This window comes from Protopterus annectens, chromosome 11.part0, assembly GCF_019279795.1.
Source record: "Protopterus annectens isolate FY-2018-M chromosome 11.part0, PAN1.0, whole genome shotgun sequence".
Classification (NCBI taxonomy): Eukaryota; Metazoa; Chordata; order Ceratodontiformes; family Protopteridae; genus Protopterus; species Protopterus annectens.
The window spans coordinates 203,656,022-203,682,316 of record NC_056745.1 but is presented as its reverse complement, the minus strand read 5'-3'; the positions used below and the strand labels follow the sequence as shown (position 1 = coordinate 203,682,316).

Below are 26,295 nucleotides of genomic sequence, written 5' to 3'. Positions count from 1 at the left end.
TGGATCTAACCAGCGAGGAGTTGACTATTGGTGTAGAGCAATGGTCGTCCATGTTAGTAATGACTAGGTCAAGGATGTTGCTACCTCTAGTGGGGGTAAGAATGAGCTGGTCCAGGGCATTGGAACTAATGAATTCCAGAAATCATTGGGCAAGTGTATTGGTACATGAGTATTTTTCCCAGTTAATGGAGGGGTAGTTGAAGTCACCCAGTATGAGAGTGTTAGTTTGCACCGAAATATTCTCCGGGGTGCTAAGGAACATGGAGTGTAAGTCTTGGGGACGTGATTGGGGACCTATAGCAGGCTATGACCTGAATCGCTGACTTAACCAATGTTAGCTGCACCTGAAGTATCTCAGATGCGTTATGTTTGGGCTACCAGTCTGGAGGTGTGTGCATCCTTTATGAATATGGAAACACTACCGCCTTTGGAGCTTGGTTCCATGTTCTGGGGCCAAATGGTGTGGAATGAGTTATAGCCTGGTTGTGCAGGGGTGCTTTCTGCTGCCTTGAACCAGGTCTCTGTTACAGCACAAATGTCGATGTTCTCCATTTTAAGGAGTGTTTCGAGTGAGTGCATTTTGAGATTTAGACTTCTAGCATTGTGCAGCATGACCCTCAGATTGCATTTGTTTATAGCTGTTATGGTGGTAATTTGGCCTTTGGAACACCGCCTAAAAAAAGGAACTCTAGGGGTGGCAAGAGCCTTGGCCAGTATCCGGAAGCCCAGGGGTGACAGATGCAGGCCATCTCTGGCAAAGCACTGAGGTCAGTCAATCATGTCATCCCAGGCAGTCAGATACTGGATCTCCTTAGAATGACACCGGAAACTTACCCAATTGTTGAAATCAATAATTTTTTGCTTGTACTGTGGTATCATTCAAGGTGATGGTAGGATGCTGCTCAGGGCTAGGGTCATACCCACCTGGACTACATAATCCGAGAGCTCCTCCATGTCTCTTTTCATGTAGTCCAGGGAGGTACGTCTTAGGTCATTCACACCCACATGTACAATGACAGAGTCATATTTGTACCTGTTGTTGAGGGACCTAAGTGCGTGCATTATGTGGTGGATCCTGGCGCCTGACAGGCAGCTGACTATTACCTTCTCCTTATTCAACCAAGTGAGTGGGACATCAGTGTGCCTCACTATCGAGTCACCTATGACTAGTGTGTTGGGCATGCTGTTTTGCCTTAGGAGCATTGGTTGAGTGGCACACTGTTTAGGAGAGTTATGTGTCTCTCGTGATTAGTGTTGTGTTGTGGTGGTTGACTGCGTTTCTGCCTTGGAGGTCTCTGCTGTTTGGGTAGATTTTTATTGAGAGCCTCAGCGAAGGTGGGTGTGTAGTATGTGTTTTTATGTGAAGACATTGCTGGTGTGTGTTCTGGAGGGCTATGTGTTCCATGTGGTATGGTGCAAGGGTTGACCTTCTCCTCTTGACCAGCTATTCCAGTCTTGGCTGTAGAATGTGTTGCTTCCAATTTGGATATATAAGTGCATCTCTCACAAGTCTGAGTGTTGGGAGGTAAGAGGAGAGGGTTGTCAGTGTACATGAGGCAATTGCTACATTGCCTCAAGATGCCTAAGTTCACCAGGTTAATAGGATAAAGCACAGGGAAATGATCTTTAGACATGCCTGGAGGGGTGGGCATTAATAATAAGTACCTGGGCTGTTTTTTTGTGGAATGTTTAGTGCTGGTAACACTTTTGTGTGCTACAATAATTGCTACAAGAAGTCTGGTAGAGTGCTAAACTAATAAGCTAGTAACAGTGCAGGAGAGGAGAGAACTAGCAGATCTAAGGGAAGAATTGAAGAGCAAACTTTGGCACCACTCAGAAGCTTACAAACAGTGCTGGATACAGCAAATCTGTATCTGGACTAGACTAGTTACAGAAAAGGTGGGAAACAAGTGCAGATGTGGGCTTTTAAACCAGAAAGTTGAAAGAGATGGAAAAAAACTGCCCAAATGGCCAATAAGCTACAATTTCTGGGCCAGAAACCACTCCTCTTGTGGTAGATAGGCTACCTAGTGCTTACTTCTCCCGCTGATAAGCTAGAAGGCTTCCCTCCAACACAGAAAGGCTTGGGGGGCTCAGAAGCTTACACACAGTCCTGGATACAGCAAATCTGTACCTGGACTAGACTAGTTATAGGAAAGGTGGTAAACAAGTGGAAACACTGGCTTTTAAACCAGAAAGTTGAAAGAGATGGAAGAACTCCCAAACGGCCAATAAACTACAATTTCTGGGCCAGAAACCACTCCTCTTGTGGTAGATAGGCTACCTAGTACTTATAACTCCCATTGATAAGCTAGAAGGCTTCCCTCCAACACAGAAAGGCTGGGGGGGGCTCAAAAGCTTACATACAGTCCTGGATACATTAAATCTGTATCTGGACTAGACTAGTTACAGGAAAGGCATGAAACAAGCGCAAACACAGGCTTTTAAACCAGAGCCAAATCAGCTTTGGGTCTTCAGTGTTTATTTTAAGATATATCATGCAGTGCAGTGATGTAACATTAGGGAAAATTTATACCCATACCAAGTATTGAACCCAGGACCCTCTGCATCAAAGTCAGAGCAACACACCATTAGGCCAAATCAGCTATGTTTGGAAGATCAAAGGCACAAAAGCAGAGGCAAGTTTTAAATATTACTGTAATTCCCTTAAAAAGTTAATAACACAACAGGTTTTGTATCAACATACAATTTCTGAATAACACAAAGTATGAAACTTTAATGTCTGGCATTATTGTCTGACTGCAATCCTATGTTATGTACCAGAAAACCAGAAGGGACAGGGTAAAATATAAGATAAAATCAGGGATGTTCTGCAAAAATAAGGGACACTTGATAGGAATGCCCTACAGGGAACTATCTTTCCTCTTCAACCATATCTTTAAATAGTATTTTTCCTTCTTTGAAGAGGACAGAGCCATAGGAAATTAATATTGCAATCCAGATCCATGTGCACAGAGAACAGACAGTGAAGACGATCATGTAATTGATGTACATGAAACAGGTTATTAATTGAACATCGCCATCAATTTCCTTTTCCTTATTTTCTGAACCTCTTCTCTTGGTGTGAGATGCTGTGGTAGCATGATGAACAGGATACTCCAGACTCTCCTATTTTCACTAACACTCCAGCTGATCCTGTGGGACCTTCAGGCATTCTCAGGCAGGTAGGCTGAGATGGATGTAATTCCTCCATTCTCAGTGGATTGCATCTGGTACACCTCCTATTGATGGCACCCAAGCAGCATCCTCAAAAAGTGCCCAACCACCCAACTAACTGCTGTCATCATGGAAGATCAATGTGGCTATAATCCACAATCCTTCCAGATTGCAAGCTCCCCACCTTGTCATGAGCAATGAGCCCAGTCATTCTCCAAACGAGCTTCATTTCTGCCACTTATATTTAAAATCCCATGTTTTTAATCAATAACCACGATTTATGAATATAGGAAAGGATGAGGCACAGACACAGCTTCATCCCATAACTCAGCTGTCATTTCTCCACTACTGTCATGTGTAATGTCTATTGTACTGCTGCTGAGACAATCTGTTGGTCAGTCTCCTGATGTCTTCTACCCGCACTAACAAACAAAATCCCAAGATACTTAAACTCCTGCACCCGAAGTAGATGCTTATTAGCTGCTATTTTATTTTCAAGTTACATCAGCACAAAGAAAAGTCTCAGCACTTCCCCTGGAGCAAACAAGTCACTTTTCCATGAGAGAACCCATAATGTCTGAAATGGAGGTGATTAATTGGGCAAATGAATGCTAATGTAGCTGATTTCATTTGAAGCCACACAGTGGAAATAAAAGAAATAAGCAAACATGTTGATGCTTGAGCCTTAAGACAACACAAAAGCTTTCCATCTTACATATTCAGAGTTCTGTTACATGCACTTTTTGCTCCATTACGTGTTTCCGTATTTGACGTGTGTATTTCAGGGAGCTTTCCGTCATCCTGTCCTATAAGAAGTATATCACAGACAACTGAAAAGTACAAATAAGAAATACCATACAGGTATATGTGTAGTACTTTGTTTTCATAAAATCAAATAATTTTACCAAACTGTGAGATTCACATACACATGAGCATCTTCAGCTAACCTGAGAATCAAGTTGTTACAATAATGCAACATAGTAAATGCAGTATTCTGTTTGCAGCATTCCTTTAGCTTGTATCAGTTACACAGGTCTGATTTTAACTTTTTAACAGCTTCCATACCTTGCTAACTACATAAAGGCTTGTTATGCAAGGTGCAGTCATAGTCTGCTAAGTAAAAACACTGAAAAGGACATCTGTATACAGCAAAATATGTTATTTTGCTGAAAAACATCACACACACATCTCCTCTGAATTCATGTAGTCATTCAGTGCAAGTAATTGTACCATTACTCCATTGTGAAGGGATAATTTATGTAACAACCTCCATTTCTCTCTCTGTCGATAGAAAAATTGCTCTCAATTTTGCCAAGAGCATCTACATTTGTTCTTAATGCATCTTATGTAGTATACATTACTGTAATTCATACAATAGCTTACATGACTAGCTAAACATCTACATTGTTACAGTGCATGCTTAAGGCTAAGAAGGCTAGAACCAGACTGATAGTTTAGGTAGAACAGACATTAATTACTTTAAGGCTATAGTTTAGTAATTTGAGCGAAGCATTTTTTTTAAATGTTTGTGTACCAGATGAGTTATCTAGGTTCCTGGAAAATGGATACTGGAGGTATCATCAAAGCATTTATCTCACGATTCTCCACAAAAATGTCATATATGTGCAAAACTATATAATGCCTGCCAGTGAAATTAGAGCTACTGTTTCATGTTTTTTCTGTAATTAAAATCTTAATACATTTTGAGCTGGAGTTTAGGAAGTATTTACTCAAAGCAGCATGTTTCTTTACATGCTTAAACATAGTTCCTGATGAACTTTCATATTAAGGTATAAAAATAAATTCTTTCTAAAAGTAAATTATGAAGTACTGCTTCTTTCAAGGAATAGCCAATATACACAAGTATATTTACTACTAATGGAAAAATAAATACCAAAACAACTGAATGCAAAAGGTATGCATATGAGATAACATTACTTAAATAGAAAACTAGACAGGTACATTTGTAAGCAAGTCATTCATTTGTTTATTACAATATGAAGGTTAATAGCTTTGACTATAAGAAAGTCCCTTTGCAAATAATACTTTCCTAAAACCTATGACATCACTTATCACAAATGTAGCAGTGTTACCTGTGATCACTAATATATTCCATGGAGAATGTTTTTTTTTTCTGACCCGCCCTAGTCATCAAAGCTTTGGAAGTCCTTTTTTTTCCAACACCTGTATTGAATTATCACCTGTGACATAGGCAAATTTACATTCATATAAAAGTAATCAAATCTCTTCCTAGACCATTCCTCCTGACTTCCTTCTATTACATTACACCCACATTCCTCTTATTAATTACTCTATTCCATCCTTCTTTCACTGTCACTCCTTTTGTGAATTTTAATCCAGAAATCACTATTGTAGACCATGTGAATATATGTATATACTCTGCTTTCTCTGTAAAGGCATTTTATATATTGTTTTCTCTCTTAAATCTGATGTTAATATAGCTTCTATTACTATGTATACTACAAATGTTTTGTTGGTTTGCTGTATTGTTACTTTATTTCATTTGTTTACTCTTTTTGGAGCTTTTCTCCCCAGGACTCCATTGAAAATGGGCTCTTTTGGCCCAATGGACTATCCTGGAAAACAAACTGTAAATAAATAAAATAAATAAATAAACAAATAAATATTTATTAACATAACAAACATTATACTTCACGTATATTGCTATATATTATATAACCTAAGCAATATTACATAAATTATTCACTTCCTGCCTTTTTAATAAACAACACTCCTCTTTATTTAACTATCACTTATGACATAGGCAATCATACATTTATATAAATGAAAACAAACCACACAGACACAATCCTAGTTGCAAGCATTTTACACCACAAACCATACTGACACACTCCCAGTTGCAAATATTATATATCATTTATAATCTAGCCAATCTTTCTCACTCAAACATTACATAGCTCATTTAAGTCCGGACACCTTTTAAACCTAATTCCTCCCTTGTATGTATTGTTCCCACAATTCCCATTTTTCCTATGTAGTTTGCTCCTATCCTTTTCTAAAGATCTCAATTCCAGTTGTTTTATCTCTGTTACTATATTCACTACTTCCAGTATAGCTGGTTTCGATTTTGATTTCCATTTTCTAGTAACTGCTTTTTTGGCAGCCACCATTATTAGACACAGCAATACCTTACCATGTCTAGGCAATTTCAATTCTGTAGCAGAACTCAGAAAAATCATCTCCTTCATCAGACCAATCTGCCCACCCTGCATCTCCGACACTGCATCCCGCAAGGAATCCCTGCAGACCAAATAAATTCTTGGTGGCTTCTCATTCTATCATCTTTCCCTCTCTAGTTATTGGCTCCCAATACCTTGGTTCCTTTGCCAGTTTTCTCCAATAAATTCCAGCCCCCTCTTGCCTATTATCTGTATCTCTAATTTCAGTCATCCATATCGGCAGAATCTCCTTTCTCCATTCCCATGTTGGTTTAGTTCTTAGAATACGTTCTGTTACTTTATGGATATAATATTCTGTATGATTATATTGTTATTCTCCTTAAAGTCCTACATCCAAAATCCCAGTCTCTCCTTGTTTCTTGAGACCCCCCCCCCCTGTTGCATCATCATCCCTTTTCACTTTGAATTATAGTTTTCTGCCTGTGCTATGTATAGGAGTCTCAACTGTGTAGCTCTGAAATACTCCTTCAAATTGGGTAATCCTAATCAAATTGGGTAATCCTAATCAAATTGGGTAATCCTAATCCACCCTGTTCTACTGGAAGAATTAGTTTATCCTGCTTGACTTTTGCTGTCTTCCCCTCCCATGATAAAGTCTTTCAGCTCTTTATTTATTGGGATCCACAACTTCTCTTCTGAGTGATAAAAATATGCCCGGCCTGTGTATAATACTAAATGGACTAAAAACATTTTAACTGCTTGTATCTTACTATCCACATCCATATCACAAAGCTTCCATTTTCTCACTTTTTGCATTATCTTTTGTTTAGTCTCTTCCCACATATCCTTAACTACCACACTAGAATCACTTTTAATCCATACTCCTAAATACTTCATTTTATCATGTCCCCATAAATATGGGTATTCCTGAATCAGTTCATGTGTGGATACATAATTTACTGCTATTACCTTTGTTTTAGCTTCATTAATTTTGAATCCCGAAAAGATCTGAAACTGTCTCAAAATGTCCCACAACACTGTAGTATATTTTTCTGGTCTTGTTAGGTATAAAATAATATCATCTGCAAATAAAGCCAGCTTTTCTTGACTACCATACCAGTTATATCCTTGAATTTCTGAATCCCTTATTTTCTTCGTCAGTGGTTCTAAATATAATGCAAATAATAAAAGGGAAAGAGGACACCCCTGCCTGGTTCCTCTGCTCAAGCAGAAATTATCAGAAAGGACCCCATCCACTTTCATTTTGCCTCCTATCCATCATATATCCTCCTAATCAACCTTGTAATTTTTTCAGAAAATGCAAATGCTTCCATTGCCCTGCTCATAAAGTCCCAACCTACTTTGTCAAATGCTTTCTCTGCTTCACGACCCACCATCAACAATGATATTTTCTTACGTTCTGCTTCCCTCTGGTGCATCAGTGATCTGTTAATGTTGACCAGAAAAGTATTGGACCTGATGGCACAATACAGGCAAGGTGATATATAAAACTAAAACACGGAATTAGTGTACAAACTTTTATTAAAATGATTTTGTCCACATGCTTCTTCAGAAAACAATTCAAAATTCAAAACTGTTTTTATAACAAGTCCCTCTCAATTAACCATTCAATTGTTCAATTAATCAATTAAAAACGTGTTAAATCTGTTAATGTTGTCAAATGTTTGCCTCCCTCCACATAACCACATTGATCCATATCTATCAGTTTTGGCATTACTTTTGCCATTCTTTTAGCCATTATAGACATGAACACATTATAATCATGGTTTAGTATTGGAATGGGCCTGTATGAAGCTGGATCTGATGGATCTTTACTCTCTTTAGGTATTACAGCTACCACTGCTTTCTTCCAGAATGGTGGATAAAGAGAGTATCTCTTCTTAACATGCTGTTAAACAAAACCATCCAGATCTTCATAGGTTCATAGGTGTGTACTAGGCTAATGGCCCTGGAGCCTTTACAAGCCTAGCTCAAAAAAAAATTGCTCAGGCACTGTGCCACCTGATGTTAGTTCACAGTGCCCATATCCAGTAGTGCAACTGGAATGATCCCTGGAGTGAACTTTCTGTTACCCATCCACTCATCAAGATTTCTCTTGAAGAGGCCCAGTGAGGTGCTCTGCTTGACATGAATGGGAAGCTTATTCCGGAGTATGGGCTGTCTTTGGGAGATGAACCTGTCCCTCCAGCATGTTCTGTTAATTGTGGTAATAAGGTTGTGATCTCTGGAGCTTGTGGCGCGGGGGGATTGGGATTTCTTCACTGAGAGTTAGTTGTTCTGTTCCTTAGATAAACAAATGGTCAGTAGAAATTTGATGAAGCCTGTTTTATACACTTGCCTAATCTTATACCCATATGGTTTTAAGTGTATGTTTGGATGTTTGGTAGGCGAGTATACTCACTGCACATTAAATGTTGTTTATAGGGGTTGGCTTGTGACATCTTGGATAGCTAAAATGACTTTCACAAATCACACAGATATACAGGTTCAGGTTACTGAAGTTAAACTAAAATCTACTTCCTGCCCCATCCTTTCTTAAATCTGCCATGACTTTGAGATCCGGACAAAACTGTCTACTTCCAAGCATTGCTAGATTAGGACCCATATGGGCCTGGTGCTGAAATTATAAGGATCTTATTTATTTGGTAGGACAGTAGCACAGGAATTCAGACTGAACTGGGAGTGGAAACTGCAGGGCCTATTTCAGACTTGTGAACTCAGAGCTGCGGGTCTATCAGCGACCTTGTTAATCTGGTGCTCCTCCCACGTTAGAAGCAGTAGTCACAGAAGAAGCTTCATCTGTTTTTCTGTATATTGCACTAATTTGCTGCTGCTTTGTGAGGAAAGGTGATTTTTGATACTCATTTCATGGGGTATTCACTAAGCTGCAGAACATACACATACGTGCAACAAGAAAAACGCAGTGCGAATAATAACACAACATGAATTTATTACTCTGAGTTAAAAATAAAATCCACATATCCTGCCAAAGTTAAATGTTTGCCCCATATTCAGTAATGCCTTGAGCTCATATACTGGTCTATAGAATTATCATTCAGTGTAGAACAAAATATAAAAGCTTACATTCTGACGTTAGATTTATACATACATTTCATTAAACCCAGCCACTGGGGATGCACAAGCCAGTGCATTTCTTTGTGCCAGTCCCAAGCCTGAATAACTGAGGAGGGTTGCGCCAGGAAGGGCATCTGGCATAAAACTTCGCCAAATACTTCATGCGGACACCAGTAAATATTTCCATACCAGATCGGTCGAGGCCCGGGTTAACAACGACTGCCACCAGTACTGTTAGCCAACAGGGTGCAGGCAGAAATTGGGCTACTGTTGGCTGAAGGAGGAGAAGAGGTGGAAGGCATGGCTGAAGGCAGGAAGAGAGGAGAAAGGCTAGGACTGTGGTAGTGAGGGTCGGAACTTTGAATGTTGGCAGTATGACTGGTATAGGGTGAGAGCTAGCCGATATGATGGACAGAAGGAAGGTTGGTATATTGTGTGTGCAAGAGACCAGATGGAAGGGGAGTAAGGCTAGGTGTATTGGAGGTGGATTCAAATTGTTTTATCATGGTGTGGATGGGAGGAGAAATGGCGTAGGAGTTATCCTGAAGTAACAGTATGCTAAGAGTGTTTTGGAGGTGAAAAGAGTGATGTTTATGAAGCTGGAAATTGATGGTGTAATGATGAATGTTGTTAGTGCATATGCTCCACAAGATGGGTGTGCGATGGATGAAAAAGAAAAATTTTGGAGTTAGTTGGATGAAGTGGTGATTACTGTACCCAAGGGTGAGAGAGTGGTGATTGGAGCAGATTTCAATGGGCATGTTGGTGAAGGGAACAGAGGGAATGAGGAAGTGATGGGTAGGTATGGTGTTAAACAAAGGAATGCAGAAGGTCAGATGGTAGTGGATTTTGCGAAAAGGATGGACATGGCTGTGGTGAATATGTATTTTAACAAGAGGGAGGAGCATAGGGTGACATACAAGAGTGGAGGAAGATGCACACAGGTGGATTATATCTTATGTAGGAGGGCCAGTTTGAAAGAGATTGGAGACTGTAAAGTGGTGACCGGGGAAAGTGTATTAGGCAGCATAGGATGGTGGTTTGTAGGATGATGGTGATCAAGAAGAGGAGGAGGAGTGTGAGAGCAGCACCAAGGATCAAATGATGGAAATTGAAAAAGGGTAATTGTGAGGTGGAGTTCAGGGATGAGTTAAGACAGGCACTGGGTGGCAGTGAAGAGTTACCAAATAGCTGGGTAACTACAGCAGAGCTAGTAAGGGAGATGGCTAGAAAGGTGCTTGGTATGACATCTGAAGGATAACAAGGAGACATGGTGGTGGAATGAGGAAGTACAGGAGAGTATACAGAGAGAGGTTGGCAAAGAAGAAGTGGGATTGTCAGAGAGATGAAGAAAATAGACAGGAGTATGAGGAGATGAGGTCATGGCAAAGAGAGGGGTGGCAAAGGCTAAGGATAAGGCAGATGAAGAGTTGTATGAAAGGTTGGATACTAAGGAGGGAGAAAAAGACCTGCACTGATTGGCTAGACAGAGGGACCGAGCTAGTAAAGATGTGCAGCAGGTAAGGGTGACAAAGGATAATGAGGGAAACATCCTCACAAGCGAGGAGAGTGTGTTGAGGAGATAAGAGTACTTTGAGGGGTTGATGATTGAATAGAATGAGAGGGAGAGAAGGTTGAATGATGTGGGGATAGTGAATCATGAAGTACAATGGATTAGCAAGGAGGAAGTAAGGATAGCTATGAAGAGGATGAAGAATGGAAAGGCTGTTAGTCCAGATGACATACCTGTGGAAGCATGGAGGTGTTTAGGTGAAATGGCAGTGGAGTTTTTAACCAGATTGTTTAATAAAATCTTGGAAAGTGAGAGGATGCCTGAGGAATGGAGAAGAAGTGTTTTGGTACCGATTTTTAAGAATAAGGGTGATGTGCAGAGCTGTAGTAACTACAGAGGGATTAAATTGATCAGTCACAGCATGAAGTTATTGGAAAGAGTAGTGGAAGCTAAGTTAAGAAGAGACCTGATGATTAGTGATCAGCAGTATGGTTTCATGCCAGGAAAGAGCACTACAGATGTGATGTTTGCTCTGAGAGTGTTGATGGAGAAGTACAGAGTAGGTCAGAAGGAGTTGCCTTGTGTTTTTGTAGACTTAGAGAAAGCATATGACAGGGTGCCTAGAGAGGAGTTGTGGTATTGTATGAGGAAGTCGGGAGTGTCAGAGAAGTATGTAAGAGTGGTACAGGATATGTACAAGGGTAGTGTGACAGCGGTGAGGTCTGCAGTGGGAGTGATGGATGCGTTTAAGGTGGAGGTGGGATTGCATCAAGGATCAGCTCTGAGCCCTTTCTTATTTGCAATGATGATGGACAGGTTGACAGATGAGATCAGACAGGAGTCCCTGTGGACTATGATGTTTGCAGATGACATTGTGATCTGTAGTGAGAGTAGGGAACAGGTGGAGGAGACCCTGGAGAGATGGAGATATGCTCTAGAGAGAAGAGGAATGAAGGTCAGCAGGACTAAGACAGAATATATGTGTGTGTGTGAATGAGGAGGATAGAGGAATGGTGAGGATGCAGGGAGTAGAGGTGGCAAAGGTGGATGAGTTTAAATACTTGGGATCAATAGTTCAGAGTAATGGTGAGTGTTGGAAGAGAGGTGAAGAAGAGAGTACAGGCAGGATGTAGTGGGTGGAGAAGAGTGTCAGGAGTGATTTGTGACAGACGAGTACCAGTAAGAGTGAAAGGGAAGGTCTACAAGAGGGTAGTGAGACCAGCTATGTTATATGGGTTGGAGTCAGTGGCATTGACAAAAAGGCAGGAGTTTGAGCTGGATGTGGCAGAGTTAAAGATGTTAAGATTTGCACTGGGTGTGATGAGGGTGGACAAGGTTAGGGATAAGTATATTAGAGGGTCAGCCTAGGTTGGAAGGTTTGGAGACAAAGCCAGAGAGGCAAGATTACATTGGTTTGGACATGTGCTGAGGAGGGATGCTGAGTAAATTGGGAAAAAGATGCTAAGGATGAAGCTACCAGGTAACAGGAAAAGAGGAAGGCCTAAGATAAGGTTTATGGATGTGGTGAGAGAGGACATGCAGGTGGTTGGTATGACAGAGCAAGATGCAGAGGACAGAAAGGAATGGAAACAGATGATCCACTGTGGCGATCCCCAAAGGGAACAGCCAAAAGAAGATGATGATGATGATTTCATTAAAAAATATTGCACAAACATCTTTGTAAAGCATGAATTTATATCTGTCAATATAAAAATACAAGAACAGTGTAATGTTTTATGATTTTCATGAGTTTGAGGGCTGATTACATATTATAAAACATGTGCTTCATTTACTTAAATGAATGTATAACCGAGTAGACACAAGAGGTGTACAGAAAGCAGTGTTGCTTGGCTAATTATTCATTAGTATAAAATGTGCCCTGAATCACTATATTTCCTTGTTTAAGAAGCATAACACATTTGCAATTTCATTAGGCAATAACTCCATGCTCTATAATATAAAAACAACACATAATTTAATACTTACTGTTTTACTAACATACTTTGCAATGTTATTCTCATAATATACTTTCTGTGACCGTTTTACTGAGTAATATACACTGCCAGTTGATTACAAATTGTAAATGGGCTATATAAATATAGGGCTTGTTACACAATCTCATCAGCTACATTCTTTTAAACAATAAACCCTCTCATAATGATTCTGGTCATTTATCTGAAAAAAAAAATAGATGTTTGTTGCCAGAATGATCTTCAAATAAGTACGAGGATTTAATTAAGTGCATCATGGGAAACCTGAGTTACCAATCATGAGTTAGGAAAGTCAGAGTGTCATCAATTTTACCTTTCATTTTTGTGTGTGTGTGTGTGTGGGGGGGGGTTACCCTTAAAACTAAATATCAACTATTATGAAGTATGGTTATTTCATATTGTATGAGCAAGTGTATTTTGTCTCAATATTGTTCTGTAATCATCACTATATGTCCATGTGGAGTATATCACAACTGTATATATATTTTTTGTATGTTGTTGTGCTTTGTAATTGCTCATTTCCCTGAATTACATCAATATCAGCTAGTATTCTGAATATAACAATGCAAAAAAAGAAGCATTCTGTACTGAGTGTTGGGGGTGCGTATGATGGTTAAGGTGTTTTCCTCATAGTCACAAGATCCATGGCTTGATTATCACCTTTGAAAGGGAAATTGGATAGGCTTAGAATGGCCCACAAGGACAGCTAGCAAAGTATGTACCTATTAACCTATGTTAAATCAAATAAAATCTTTTGTAGTTGACAACATTTCTGACCTCATCATTTTTATGTGTTAGCAAATTAGTAAATATGGGGCAACCCTTTTCTCAGTAGCTTACTTCCATGATGTCTCCTTAATGTGTCAGTTGTCGGTCACTGTTCATCTTTTAGAAAAAAAAAATAAACCATGTTCACTGAATTTGGCCAGTTTCAGATGAGTAGCCCCATCTATGGAGTACACACCAGGTCAGCTCTGGAAGGTTGTTTGCTGTTAGCAAAAAATAAATAGTCTGTGTTATATGGCAATCCCAGACATTTTTTAAATAATCATTTTTATTTTTATTTAAAATGAATAAAACCTGTTAGTCATGTAAACATTAAATATTGAAAAAAGCCAAGTCCCCCAATTTTCTCAGTCTTTTTTACTCTACAGACTTTTGGGAATTGCCCATCTTAACATTTTTTAAACTCATTTGTGATCCCACTTCAAATTTTACTATCATAAGTAGACTCATGCCTTTGTTTTGTCCTGGTCATGTTTAAATTGTTATTTTTGTAACCACGACTATAAAATGCATTGATTTAGAGGGGCTCTTATAAAGCATGTTACCAAACTGAAAACTTTTTCATTTTTGAAAAATAAAATTTTTTGGCTGAAGGTCTATTAGTCTCATGCATGACAGACTCATGTAAGACAAATTAAAAATTGTCCCCTGCAAATAAATGATAATTGTATGGTAAATGTAAATTACTAAAGCTACAAGCCTACAGAATGTTAGACAGGGATGGACGACGAAGTGCTGATGTAAGGCCAATCAGTGTTGAATAAGTGACAAATGAAACATTTCATTTTCAGCTATTTATAGAGGTTAGCCAAGGCTTTTCTGTCTGTAACAAGTAATTATAATTTGCATACTTAACTTTTTTGCTTTTCAGCAACAGTTTCTGAATGAAAGGAATCTGAGGGAAACCATAAAACATTATAAAGTCAAAGTATTTCTAGCCGTAATGTGTTTAGAATTCTTTGTGCAGAAGTAGGCAAATTCTGATTCTAGTGAAATATAAAGAGATGTATCAGTGACTCTTCCCACACCTAAGTGATTTGGCAGAAATAGTTGGATGAACTCCTAGTTGTGGGTCTGTGAAATCTTTCTGCTGTGAGATCTGCTCTGAGTTACAGCACATGGGCACTAAATATACAGAACCAACTGATATTGCCAACATCCTGGCAGATGGGTTCAGTGCTAACTTTACCCCTCTCCCGTCCCCTAAAGGGCCCATCTCTATACCAAAAGAATGCAAAGTACCTGTAATCATGGCTGCACAGGTAAAAAACACACTCTCCAAAGCCAAGAACACAGCATCCATGGGACCTGACAACATCCCAGGCTGTGTTCTACATGAACTACAGAATGAACTGGCATCTCACCTAAGTACCATGTTCAATCATAGCCTCACCTCAGGCTTTGTGCCCACTGAATGGCACACAGCAATGGTTATCCCACTCCACAAAGGGGGAGCCACCACAGACCCCGGGAACTACCGCCCCATTAGCCTGACAAGCCTGGTCTGCAAGGCTATGGAGCGTATCATCATGGAACTTATAAACAATAACATTGGTAATCTCCAAACTCTGGACCCTACCCAGTTTGGGTTTGTAAAAGGCAGATAATTTCTCCTAAACCTGTTAGACTTCTTTGAAGCGGTTACCAAAGCTGTAGATGAGGGTAAAGTGGTACACACAGCCTATCTAGATCTCGCCAAGGCTTTCAACACCATCCCCCACTCTGGAATTATAGACAAACTCACTAAACTAGGTATAAATCCCTATGTCACAAGATGGGTTTCTAACTGGCTCACTGACTGAACCCACACTGTGAAAGTAGCAGACTCTAAATCCAACTTCAGATCAGTGACAAGTGGAGTACCACAGGGTTCAGTCCTAAGTCCTCTCCTGTTTGACATCTACTTCTCTGAAGTACCGGCTAACACAGAAGGTCTTTGGCTAAGAAAGTTCGCAGATGAATGCAAACTAGGAGCCATAATCAAATCTTCTAACAATGTGGACATGCTACAAAAGGGCCTCACTGAGAAAGATGCCTGGTGTCAAAGCCATGGCCTCAAGCTCAATGCCAAAAAGTGCATTGTCATCCCTTTTGGTAAAAACTCTGTAACCATTAACTACCACATAGGTGGTAGTCTACTTAACACTGAAAGTGTGATAAGAGTCCTTGGGACACAGGTGGACAGTAGTCTCTCCTTTGATAATCACATTGCCACAGTAGTCAGAAAATCCTTTTATGTGGCACACCTCATCACAAAAGGTTTCTCATCCAGGAAAAAAGAGGTCATTGTTCCCCTCTACTCATCATTCATTAGACCCATTATAAAGTACAACGCCCCTTTTGGTATGTACCTCACAAGACATCTACAACAACTGGAAAGGCCAAAGAAATACCACACAAAGAGGATTATCGGCCTCAAACAGATGCCCTATGCAGACTGTCTCAAAAAACTCCAGCTTTACTCTGTCGCATATCGCCTACTCAGAGGCGATCTCTGCCTAACATACAAAGCTAAGTCAAACCCAGAGCTGTTGGACATGCTCCATGTAAAGAAATCTCTCCGAGCTACATGCTCTAGGGACCTAAACCTTGTCACCACAATAAACAGAACATGCTGTAGGGATAGATTCCTGTCTCAGAGACTTCCCATACTCTGGAACAAGCTACCTATCTATATCAAACAAAGCTCCTCATTAGCACTCGTCAAGAAAAATCTTGATGATTGGATGGGAGATAGGAAATTCACTCCGGGGATCACTTCTGTGGCTCTGCTTGACAGGGGCACAGGAAAATAATTTTCTTGGGTGGCAAAAGCCAGGGTACCTTTTGGCTAGACTTATATAGGCCCTAGGGCCAATAGCCTAGTACCTGCCTATGAACCTATGAACTTGTGAGGGTATCCAAATGGCGGGGAATACAAAGAGCGTGAATAATTAAACCCAGTGATAAAAAAGCCTAGTTCAAACTATCATTGCTAATTTGTGTAACTGGTTTGAATGAGTTGCTGTGGGTTTCTATTGTGGTATATGTCATACTAGGAAGAACTAATGGTTTCATTACTATTTGAAAATACTATAATGCAAAATGTAGTGTTAACATTTTCTTTTTTGGTGTGCTTTTCTGGTTAGAGTTAGAACTAGATGTCAGTCACGGAAGTTGTGTAAAGATTGCTGTAGTTTGGTTTACCCAGATAAAACTAAATTTGCTGACTCCAATAGGTTTGGCGAATCACTGACATCAACAGGAGTTAATAAAAAAATATCTTGTAAATGAATCTTGATTTTGTTCCTAAATATTCCCAAGGTATCTCTAGATTTTTTTGTACAGACTATAGCAGTAAATGTTTTCAAAATGACTGAAGACATACATCCCAGGCTCTTGAGATATGTAATGGCTGCCAGACATGCTGACCAAGAAATTGCTTAAAGAAATGCAATGTACATTCTGTTTTTTCTTATGATAAAAAAAAACTCTTTTTGCAAGACTGAATTCAGAATGACATCCTATTTTTTTTAATCTGGATGAACTGTAAATCTCACTTTTCTAGATTGTGATTCAAACCTACGATAGTAAAGAATCAAAGGTAATGGCAGGGCAGATGATCAAAATCAGGGAGAGTTTGTTTAAATGTGTTTCCAATTAACTTAAAAGGTTGCTAGAGCAACACAGTTTGCATCAGCATGCATTTTTTGAACAAGAAGAAGTTAGAAACCCCAACGTCTGGCATTACTGACTGACTGTAACCCTTGGTGAATGAATGTTCAGAGATAAAAAAAATACTGGAAAAAAGCAGAAAGGCAAGGAAGGGAACTGGAAATGAAGGAATATTACTCTGGAACTTAAGGATTTTCTGTGGGATTTGCTTATGAAAGCATACAGATATGTTATCCTTAATATACTTAGAATCCAGGCTCCTCGGAGTGATGGTGGCAAATGAATCTGTAAATCTAACATTCCAAAATTCTTTGGCTTTACAAATCTATTTAAATTTTCCAGATTTAGATATGTCATCACTTATGGTAATCAGCTTGCTGCTGGAAAGAAACTTTTTTTCCACTTTCCTGCACAGAATCCCTTTGAGTAGATTTTTAACTAACAGCTGAAAGACTAAAGAGAAAGTTATATATACTGATTTGTAAGGACTGCAAGCACTAGACCTTGCACTTGCTTTGATGGAAACATTTTTAAGTAAATCGAGGTAGCCATTTTCTCGTCCACATGTCTGATGTAATTATCTCCCATTTACCTGGAAAGAAAGATAGTACTCCTTCTGAGGTTAGAGATAGGGAAAGTGTTTTTGTTTTATATTTAAAATTAAGGATCAGTCCCTTGGGAAACAATGACATGGGGTTTTTCCTGAAAGAAATGTGCTTCTCCTATGAGTCCCTGACGATCATCTCAATGGGGTCTCAAATTCCCAAGTTCAATTATTAGGAACTCAGCCTGAAGAAATATTTTAATATGAACAGCATGGTCACATAAGTAGCAGAGAAAAGAAATATCAAAAACAGAAGGAATCACTGTTGTACGTACACACACACACACACACACACACACACACACACACACACACACACACACACACACACACACACACACACACACACACACACATAAACACACATATACACACACACACACACACACACACACACACACACACACACACACACACACACACACACGCGCACACAATGCTCTGACAGTGGTTTTCTGTGAAAAACAACAATATCTAGATGTTGACGTAGGCCACAAAGAACCTTATTCACAATGGATAATGTGAAGGGAAACCAAAAGGTTCAGCATTTTAGCTTGTAAACCCTAAACCTGTTACTGAGATTTCTGAAATTGTATCTTCTGAGTAATATGTTTTCTTGCTTGACCCTTCTTACATATCCAAGATTTACTCATAACTCATATTTAATAACTGTCTGCCACTACTCTTTACATGTCTAACATTATCATTACGTTTCCTATTTCTCTCTGTATTTTCAAATACTTTTTTGTCTGTGAAAGAAAAAGGAAATGGCAACTCATGGCAGCTTTAATTAGTTATATATCCTCCACAAATGGATGGTGATGAAATCAAACATTTCTCCTTATTTAATACTCCAATGCACATTCAATCAAAGCATAAAATATTTGTTTTACGTGTGGCACATTTTAGCAGAGTATTTTTAAATAATTATGAAACATTTACAGCAATACTCTTTCATACGACTTTAAATTGTCAAAAATACACATACATTACTGCATCAAATAATCATCTCTCTCCGAACTGTGAAACATATAGTTTTCTTGGAAACTATTTTTCACAGACAGATGTAGTTGCAAATTATACAGTGGGTATTGGGAAAGAGTTTCTCCTTCCCCCCAGTAGTATCATCTTGGAGATGGAATGGGTATGGGGGTACAGGAGGAGCTTGTCCCCTACAAAAAATGCTTTTTGTAATTTTGTTGAGTTTTTGATAGGATGATGAGCGAGGATTTTTGATGTTGTGTCATGTGACCCACTTCGCTGTATTACTTCCCACCATTGTACTCTGTGATTCACTTTATCAAACTCTCTAGGTGTGTGTTAAAATAGTATATCATAACTCATTAATTATAAATTATATACAATTAAAAATGAACTAGGTAAATTATATTATGCAAATTATACATTTTAGTTAGTCCATAACATCCAGAATCTTTCTGTTTTCACTGCCATTTAATGCATATGCACAAAACAACTACAGTATTTTCTAGGTTTCATTGTTTATCTACTCTAATAAAAGTAAATTAATGGCTATATAATAGCTAACTAAAACCATTCAGTTAGCTCAAGACCTTCTTGAGCTATTTTTTATGTATATTTCTTAGCAAAATATTAGTCACTAACTAAACACAACCTTTTTGGTGTGGGGGGAGAGAGACATTTATTTTAATGATTTCAGCATGGAATGATCAATGTAAAGGAGCAGCCAAGATTATGGATCATTTTTCACTTCATCAACAAAGTGCATTTAAGTTAAAAAAGACAAAACAAAACAGAATACAATGACATTGATCTAGTAACTCAGTTTATCTTAGATGAAAAGTGTTTTAAGAAGCAAGCTTGTCAATAGAGAGTTTAAATTTAATGAACAAGAGGGAACTTCATTAAACATCCTATATCAAATAATTGAACACCAAATGTACTTTCTAAAGATCTGTATAAAAAGTATTGTGTTACCTGCAAACTTAGAGAGATTTATAATGCGATATTCATAATGACAGCAAGAGGCTGTGTTGTTTTGTTATTTCGAACATAACCAAAAACAAGGTGCTCAAAAGCTGAATTATTTAATCAAAGTTGTTGTTAACACTTTCTCATTAACAGTTCAGAGGAGGGTAAGTTTATCACTAATTCCTATTTTGCTGAATTTAAAGTAGTTGAACTCAGGGAATTACAGTTTTCTGAATGAAGCACATTATGACATCTAGCTAGGATTCACAAATGCCTTATACTTGATGCAAGATGCAGGAGTTTTGTACAGATTGCATCATTACACTGGCAAACTGTGACTTATGAATACCTTTGCTCTAGGCGGTGTTAACTGCTAGTTTTATAAGGATGCAAAACATCTCTAATAGCACATAATGGCAGGAGGCAGCAATTCCTTCCAAAAAACTAATTTGGACAGTTAAGCTGTTTATTACAAAAATCTAATGGGGTATCAGCATTGCATAGCCAGTGTACCCCGTTTCTTTATTTCTTAGTATTCAGCAACCTCAATATTATGCATAACAGTTGCATGAGTACCCCAATTACCCACAACTGAGCTGACAACAAACAGCATCCCTGCTACTTACACCCAGGTTGCTACTAATTAGAATTCCTCCAGTCAATCCATACTCAGTGTAGTAACTATGGGAATATTCCCAGAAACTCTAGTCCTCCAACTGATCTATTTTATCAGAGTTCAAAGTATAATATTACAAACCTGGCACGACACTGACCAGATTCCCCTGTTCCAGATACTGAGACAACGATTAATGCTTCTCTTGGAACTGGTTTCATAGCATATGGCACCTCACACAGACTAATCAGCATGCCAGATGGTAACAAATGTCCCTCTCCTTTCCAGCTCACGTACTGCATAGTCTACTCACATACCTTACTAACAGGACAGGTAACATGACCATCTAGCATCCCATACTCCTGTAAAAAAGCACATTATTAATTCTCATGAAGTGTACTGTGCATTGGTTCATTGTTTGGTCAGTCCTTGTACCATCAAAACTTTGCATTACTGATATATGCTGGTCCATTCCTTTCCTATTTTGTGTATTTTCTTTTGTGTTACTAATTATGTGGATAATTGGTAGACAAGCCCTTATGTACCCAGAAGTTTTTTTCAAAAATATGTTTTGTGTGTGTGTGTGTGTGTGTGTGTGTGTGTGTGTGTGTGTGTGTGTGTGTGTGTGTGTGTGTGCGTGTGCACTCACATGTGTCTGTCTGTCTGTCTTTATAACAGGCATATATATGGTTGGTTATCGCAACACTCAGTGACTCCTTTTTTGCCTGAAATATAGTGATCCCCAAGCCTTTCGTATATTGGCTAAATCCTTGCCCACCTCAATGGTACTTTTTTTAGGCAAAGTTAGTCTCCTAATGCTTCTAGCATAACAAAACAGAATCAAAATAATTAATGCTAGGAACCTTAACAAAAACTCCACTCCCTGCAAGCAGAAACAGAATCAAGATAATTAATGCTAGGAACCTTAACAAAAACTCCACTCCCTGCAAGCAGTCCTCACCCTCGAATACATTGATACATACATAATCATGGAGACCTGATTCAAGACCAATAACAGCCCTCCATCAGTACAGGGTTTTAATGACTATCACATTTCTGGGGGGCCTACCGCAGTAGATGAAGGCACTAAAGATAGTGGTGCCTCCATATTCATAACAAAATATTTCACCTCCAGACTAGCCAGACAGGATTATGGTGTGGAACTCCTCCACATCCAGCTTAACAAACCCCCTTATCATATCATAAGTGACAATAGGACCCCTCTATGTCCCTTATAACTCATACATCCTACCTATCTAGTATGGAGTCCCTGTGCATTAAGCCAAACACCGTTCATCTAGGAGACTTCTACTACTCCTCCAAAAATTAAGAGATTTATACAACCTAAAACACGTATGCCCCGAAATTGTTTAACTTTATTAATACAAACTATCTAGACCAGCTAGTCAGCATCCCAGTGAAGAGTAATTAATTCCTGGACTTGGTCCTTGCCAGCATGAGGAAACTTTGCTCTCCATAGGTTCATAGGTAGGTACTAGGCTATCTGCCCAAAGGCATTTATAAGCCTAGCTGGAATGTGTTGGCTTTTGCCGCTCCCTTAGATTAGTTCCCTGTGCCTCTGTCCAGCAGAGACACTGAAGTGATCCCCGGGGTAAACTTCCTGTTTCCCATCCACTCGTCAAGGTTTCTCTTGAAGAGTGTTAGTGAGGAGCTCTGCTAATGTAGATTGGAATCTTGTTCCAGAGCATGAGAAGTCTCTGGGACAGGAATCTATCCCTCCAGCACGTCCTATTTATTGTTGTGGTGAGGTTTAGATCCCTAGAGTGTGTGGCTCGAGGGGATATGGTTTTCTTTAGGTGGAGCATGCCCATCAGTTCTGGGTTGGACATGGCCTTGTATGTCAGGCAGACATCACCTCTGAGTAGGTTGTATGCAACCGAGTACAGCTGGAGTTTCTTCAGTCGAGCTGCATAGGGCATCTGTGTGAAGCCAGTAATCCTCTTGGTGAGGTACTTCTGTGGTATTTCCAGCTGTTGCAGATGTCTTGTAAGGTACATCCCAAATGGGGCATTGCACTCTATGATGGGTCTGATGAGTGATGCGTAGAGGGGCACAATGACCTCTTTTGATCTGGATGCAAACCCTTTTATGATTAGGTGGGCCACATAGAAGGATTTTCTAACCACTTTGGCAATGTGATTATCAAAGGAGAGATTACTATCTACTTGGGTCCCCAGATCCCTTATTTCATCTTCTGTATTTAGGGGGCTACCACCTATGTGATAATTTGTGGGTACTTTGTTTTTTCCAAAGGGGATGACTATGCACTTTTTGGCATTTAGCTCAAGGCCATGGTTTTGACACCAGGTATCTGTCTCAGTGAGACCTTTTTGGAGAATGTCTGTGTCAGCTGGAGAGTCAATTATAGCCCCTAGTTTGCAGTCATCTGTGAACTTGGTCAGCCATAGTCCTCCTGTGCTTGCCTGTACCTCTGAGAAGTATATACTGAACAGGAGGGATCCTAGGACTGAGCCCTGGGGAATGTCGCTTGTAACCGGTTTAGAGTCAGACCTAGTTCCCACAACTCTTACCATGTGGGTTCTGTCCATGAGCCAGTTGGCAACCCATCTTCTGACATAGGGGTTTATGTTCAGGCTGGTGAGCTTGTCTGTAATACCAGAATGGGGAATGGTGTTGAAGGCCTTTGTTAGGTCTAGGTAGGCTGCATGGACCACCTTTCACTGGTCTATAGCCTTGGTAACTGCCTCAAAGAAGTCCACCAGGTTTAGGAGGCATGATCTGCCCTTAACAAAGCCGAACTGGGTAGGGTCCAGTGTTTGGAGGTTCCCAATGTCTCTGTTAATGAGATCCATGATGATGCGCTCCATAGCCTTGCAGACCAAGATGGTCAAGCTTATAGGGCAATAGTTCCTGGGGTCTGTTGTGGCTCCACCTTTGTGGAGCGGAATAACCATTGCTGTGCGCCACTCGATGGGCACGTAGCCTGTGGAGAGGCTGAGTTTGAACAGTGTGTTTAGGTGAGGGGTTAGCTCATGTAGGACACAGCCTGGGACACCATCCGGTCCCATTGATGCTGTGTTTTTGGCTTTGGAGAGGGCTGTTTTAACCTGAGTGCCTGTGATTTCAGGGGCACTACATTCTTCTGGTATGGTTATGGGCCCTTTTGGGGGTGAGACGGGGTGAAGTTTGCACTGAACCTGTCTGCCAGGATGTTGGCGATATTGGTCGGTTCAGTGTATTTTGTGCCATTCTGCACTTACTCCGAGCAGATCTGGGAATTGCCACTTAGATTCTTCACATAGCTAAAGAATGCCTTGTGGTTATCTTTGGAGTCCTTGGTAATTTTTCTTTCAAAGCTAGCCTTGGATGATTTTATGAGGGATCGTAGTTTCTTGCTGATGCTGATCAGGGAGGTCTTCCCCTCTTGGGATTTTACTCTTTTCTGTACTAATTTCCTCCTCCTATTGTATAGCTTGTTTATGGCAGGGGTCCACCAGACTGGCTTCCTTTTCTTGGAGGAGTGAGTCTTGGTTTTGCTTGGGATAGCATGATCCATGCATTCTTGTAGGTGCCCGTAAAGTGCATTAGTGAAGGATTTTGCAACTTGGGCAGCGTTATCCTTTAGCATGTGAGATTTGAAACTTTCCACCTCGGTCTTAAGTAACATGAAGTTTGCTTTTGAAAATTTTTTTACGGTGGTTTCTTTGACCGGGGGTGGGGGCAGAATGTGGATATCCAGACTGATTAGTTTATGGTCAGATCTAACCAGTGAGGGGTTGACCTTCGGTGTGGAACACTGGTCGCACATGTTGGTGATGACCAGGTCCAATATGTTGTCACCTCTGGTGGGGGTGTTGACCAGTTGATCCAAGGTGTTTGAGTTTATAAATTCTAGGAAATGTTGGGCAAGGGAGTTAGTACTTGAGTAGTTCTCCCAGTTAATGTTTGGGTAATTGAAATCACCCAATATCAGGATGTTTGGTACTTATGTTTCCCAGAGTTTCCAGAAATGCAGAATGGGGGTCCTGGGACATGGTGGGTGATCTGCAGCAAGCTACAATTTGAGTTGCAGTTCTGCCCGTTGTTATTTGCATGTGGATGATCTCTGAAGCATTGTGCTGTGCCACTAACCTGGAGGTGTGGGTATCCTTGATGAATATGGATACGCCCCCACCTTTTGTATTTCGGTCCAGGTTTTGTGGCCAAAATGTATGGTATGAGTTATAGCCTGGTAGTGCTGGGGTGCTCTCTGGAGCCTTAAACCAGGTTTCTGTTACTTCACATATATCAATTTTCTCCATACTGAGGAGTGCCTCAAGTGCATGCATTTTGAGATTTAGACTTCTGGCATTGAGTAGCATTACCCTCAGATATTTGTTACTTGTGCTATTTATGGCGGTGGGTTTGTCTTTTGAGCCTTGCCTAAAGAATGCACTATGGAGGTGGCAAGAGCCTTGGCCAGAATTCAAAAGCCTAAGGGTGACAGGTGCAAGCCATCTCTAGTGAAGCAGAGTGGCTTGTCGAGCAGGTTATCCCAGGCTGACAGACACTGCATCCCCTTTGAATGACACCAAAAGCTTAGCCATTTGTTGAAGCTGATAATTTTTTCTTTATACCATGGTATCATTCTTGGTGATGGCAGGGTCAGGGTCGTACTGGCCTGGGCTACGTGATCAGAGAGCTCTTCTATGTCTCTTTTCATGTAGTCCAGGGAGGTATGGCTCAGGTCATTCACACCAACATGGACAATGACAGAGTTGTATTTGTACTTGTTCTGGAGTGACCTGAGTGCTTTTGCTATGTGGCGGATCCTGGCACCCGACAGGCAGCTAACAGTAACCTTCTCCTTTTTCAGCCAAGTGAGTGGGATGTCAGTGTGCCTGACTATAGAGTCACCTATTACTAGTGTGTTGGGTGTGTTATTTTGCCTTTATTGCTGTGATTGCGTGGCACACTGGTTTTCTGAAGTATGTGTTTCATGGTTTGTGTTGGGGGGGTGGTGGTTGCTTGGATGTCTGCTTTGGAGGTCTCTATTGCTTTTGCAGATTTTTACTTAGAGCCTCCGTGTATGTTTTTGTGTATTTATGTGCGTTTTTTGCTGGTGCTGGTTTCATAGGTCTATGTGAGACTGGTGGTGTGATGCAAGTAATTCCCTTCTCCTCTTGACTGTCTGGTCCATTCTTGAGTTGAGAGAGCTTAGCCTCCAGTTTGGCTGTATAATTGCATCTCTCGCATGTATTAGTGTTTGGTGGTAGGAGGAGAGGGTTGTCTGTGTACATGAGGCAGTTGTAACATTGCCTCAAAATGCCCAGATTCACCAGTTGGACCAGATTACTGATTGGCTGGTAAGGTCTAATAGAGAGCCTTGTCCTTCTCTACAGTATAGGGGGGGGGGTCTAGTGCTTGCTATGAGTTTTGAGCAAATGCCTGGCTGATAAGTGAATGGTTTGAATGCTTAAGTTGAAAGTTTGTCTAGTTCCAAGGGAAATATTGAAGAGTAGACTTTGTGGAGCCGGGAATAGTTATACCCTAGCTAACCTGCGCTGCCCGGCGCGCAAAACCTCGCTAATGCAGGTTTTATAGCAGGCAAATGAAAGAGATAGAAATTAGCCCAAAATGGCCAATAAACTACTCATTTCTGGGCTGAAACCACTCCTCCAGGGACAGATAGGCTGCTCAAAGCTCCCTCTCTCACAGGTGAACAGAGAAACTTCTTCTATCCAAGTAAGGTATGGGCAAACACAGAAACTTGTAACACAGCTCTGAAT

At 40.1% G+C, this 26,295-nt stretch overlaps 1 protein-coding gene across 1 annotated transcript in view; it reads left to right on the top strand.

The window, feature by feature from the left end:
• The window catches only part of LOC122815266 (nuclear receptor-interacting protein 3-like), a 1,043,659-nt gene that overhangs the window by 30,048 nt on the left and 987,316 nt on the right, over positions 1–26,295 (top strand). The gene's annotated exons all lie outside the window — the stretch shown is intronic.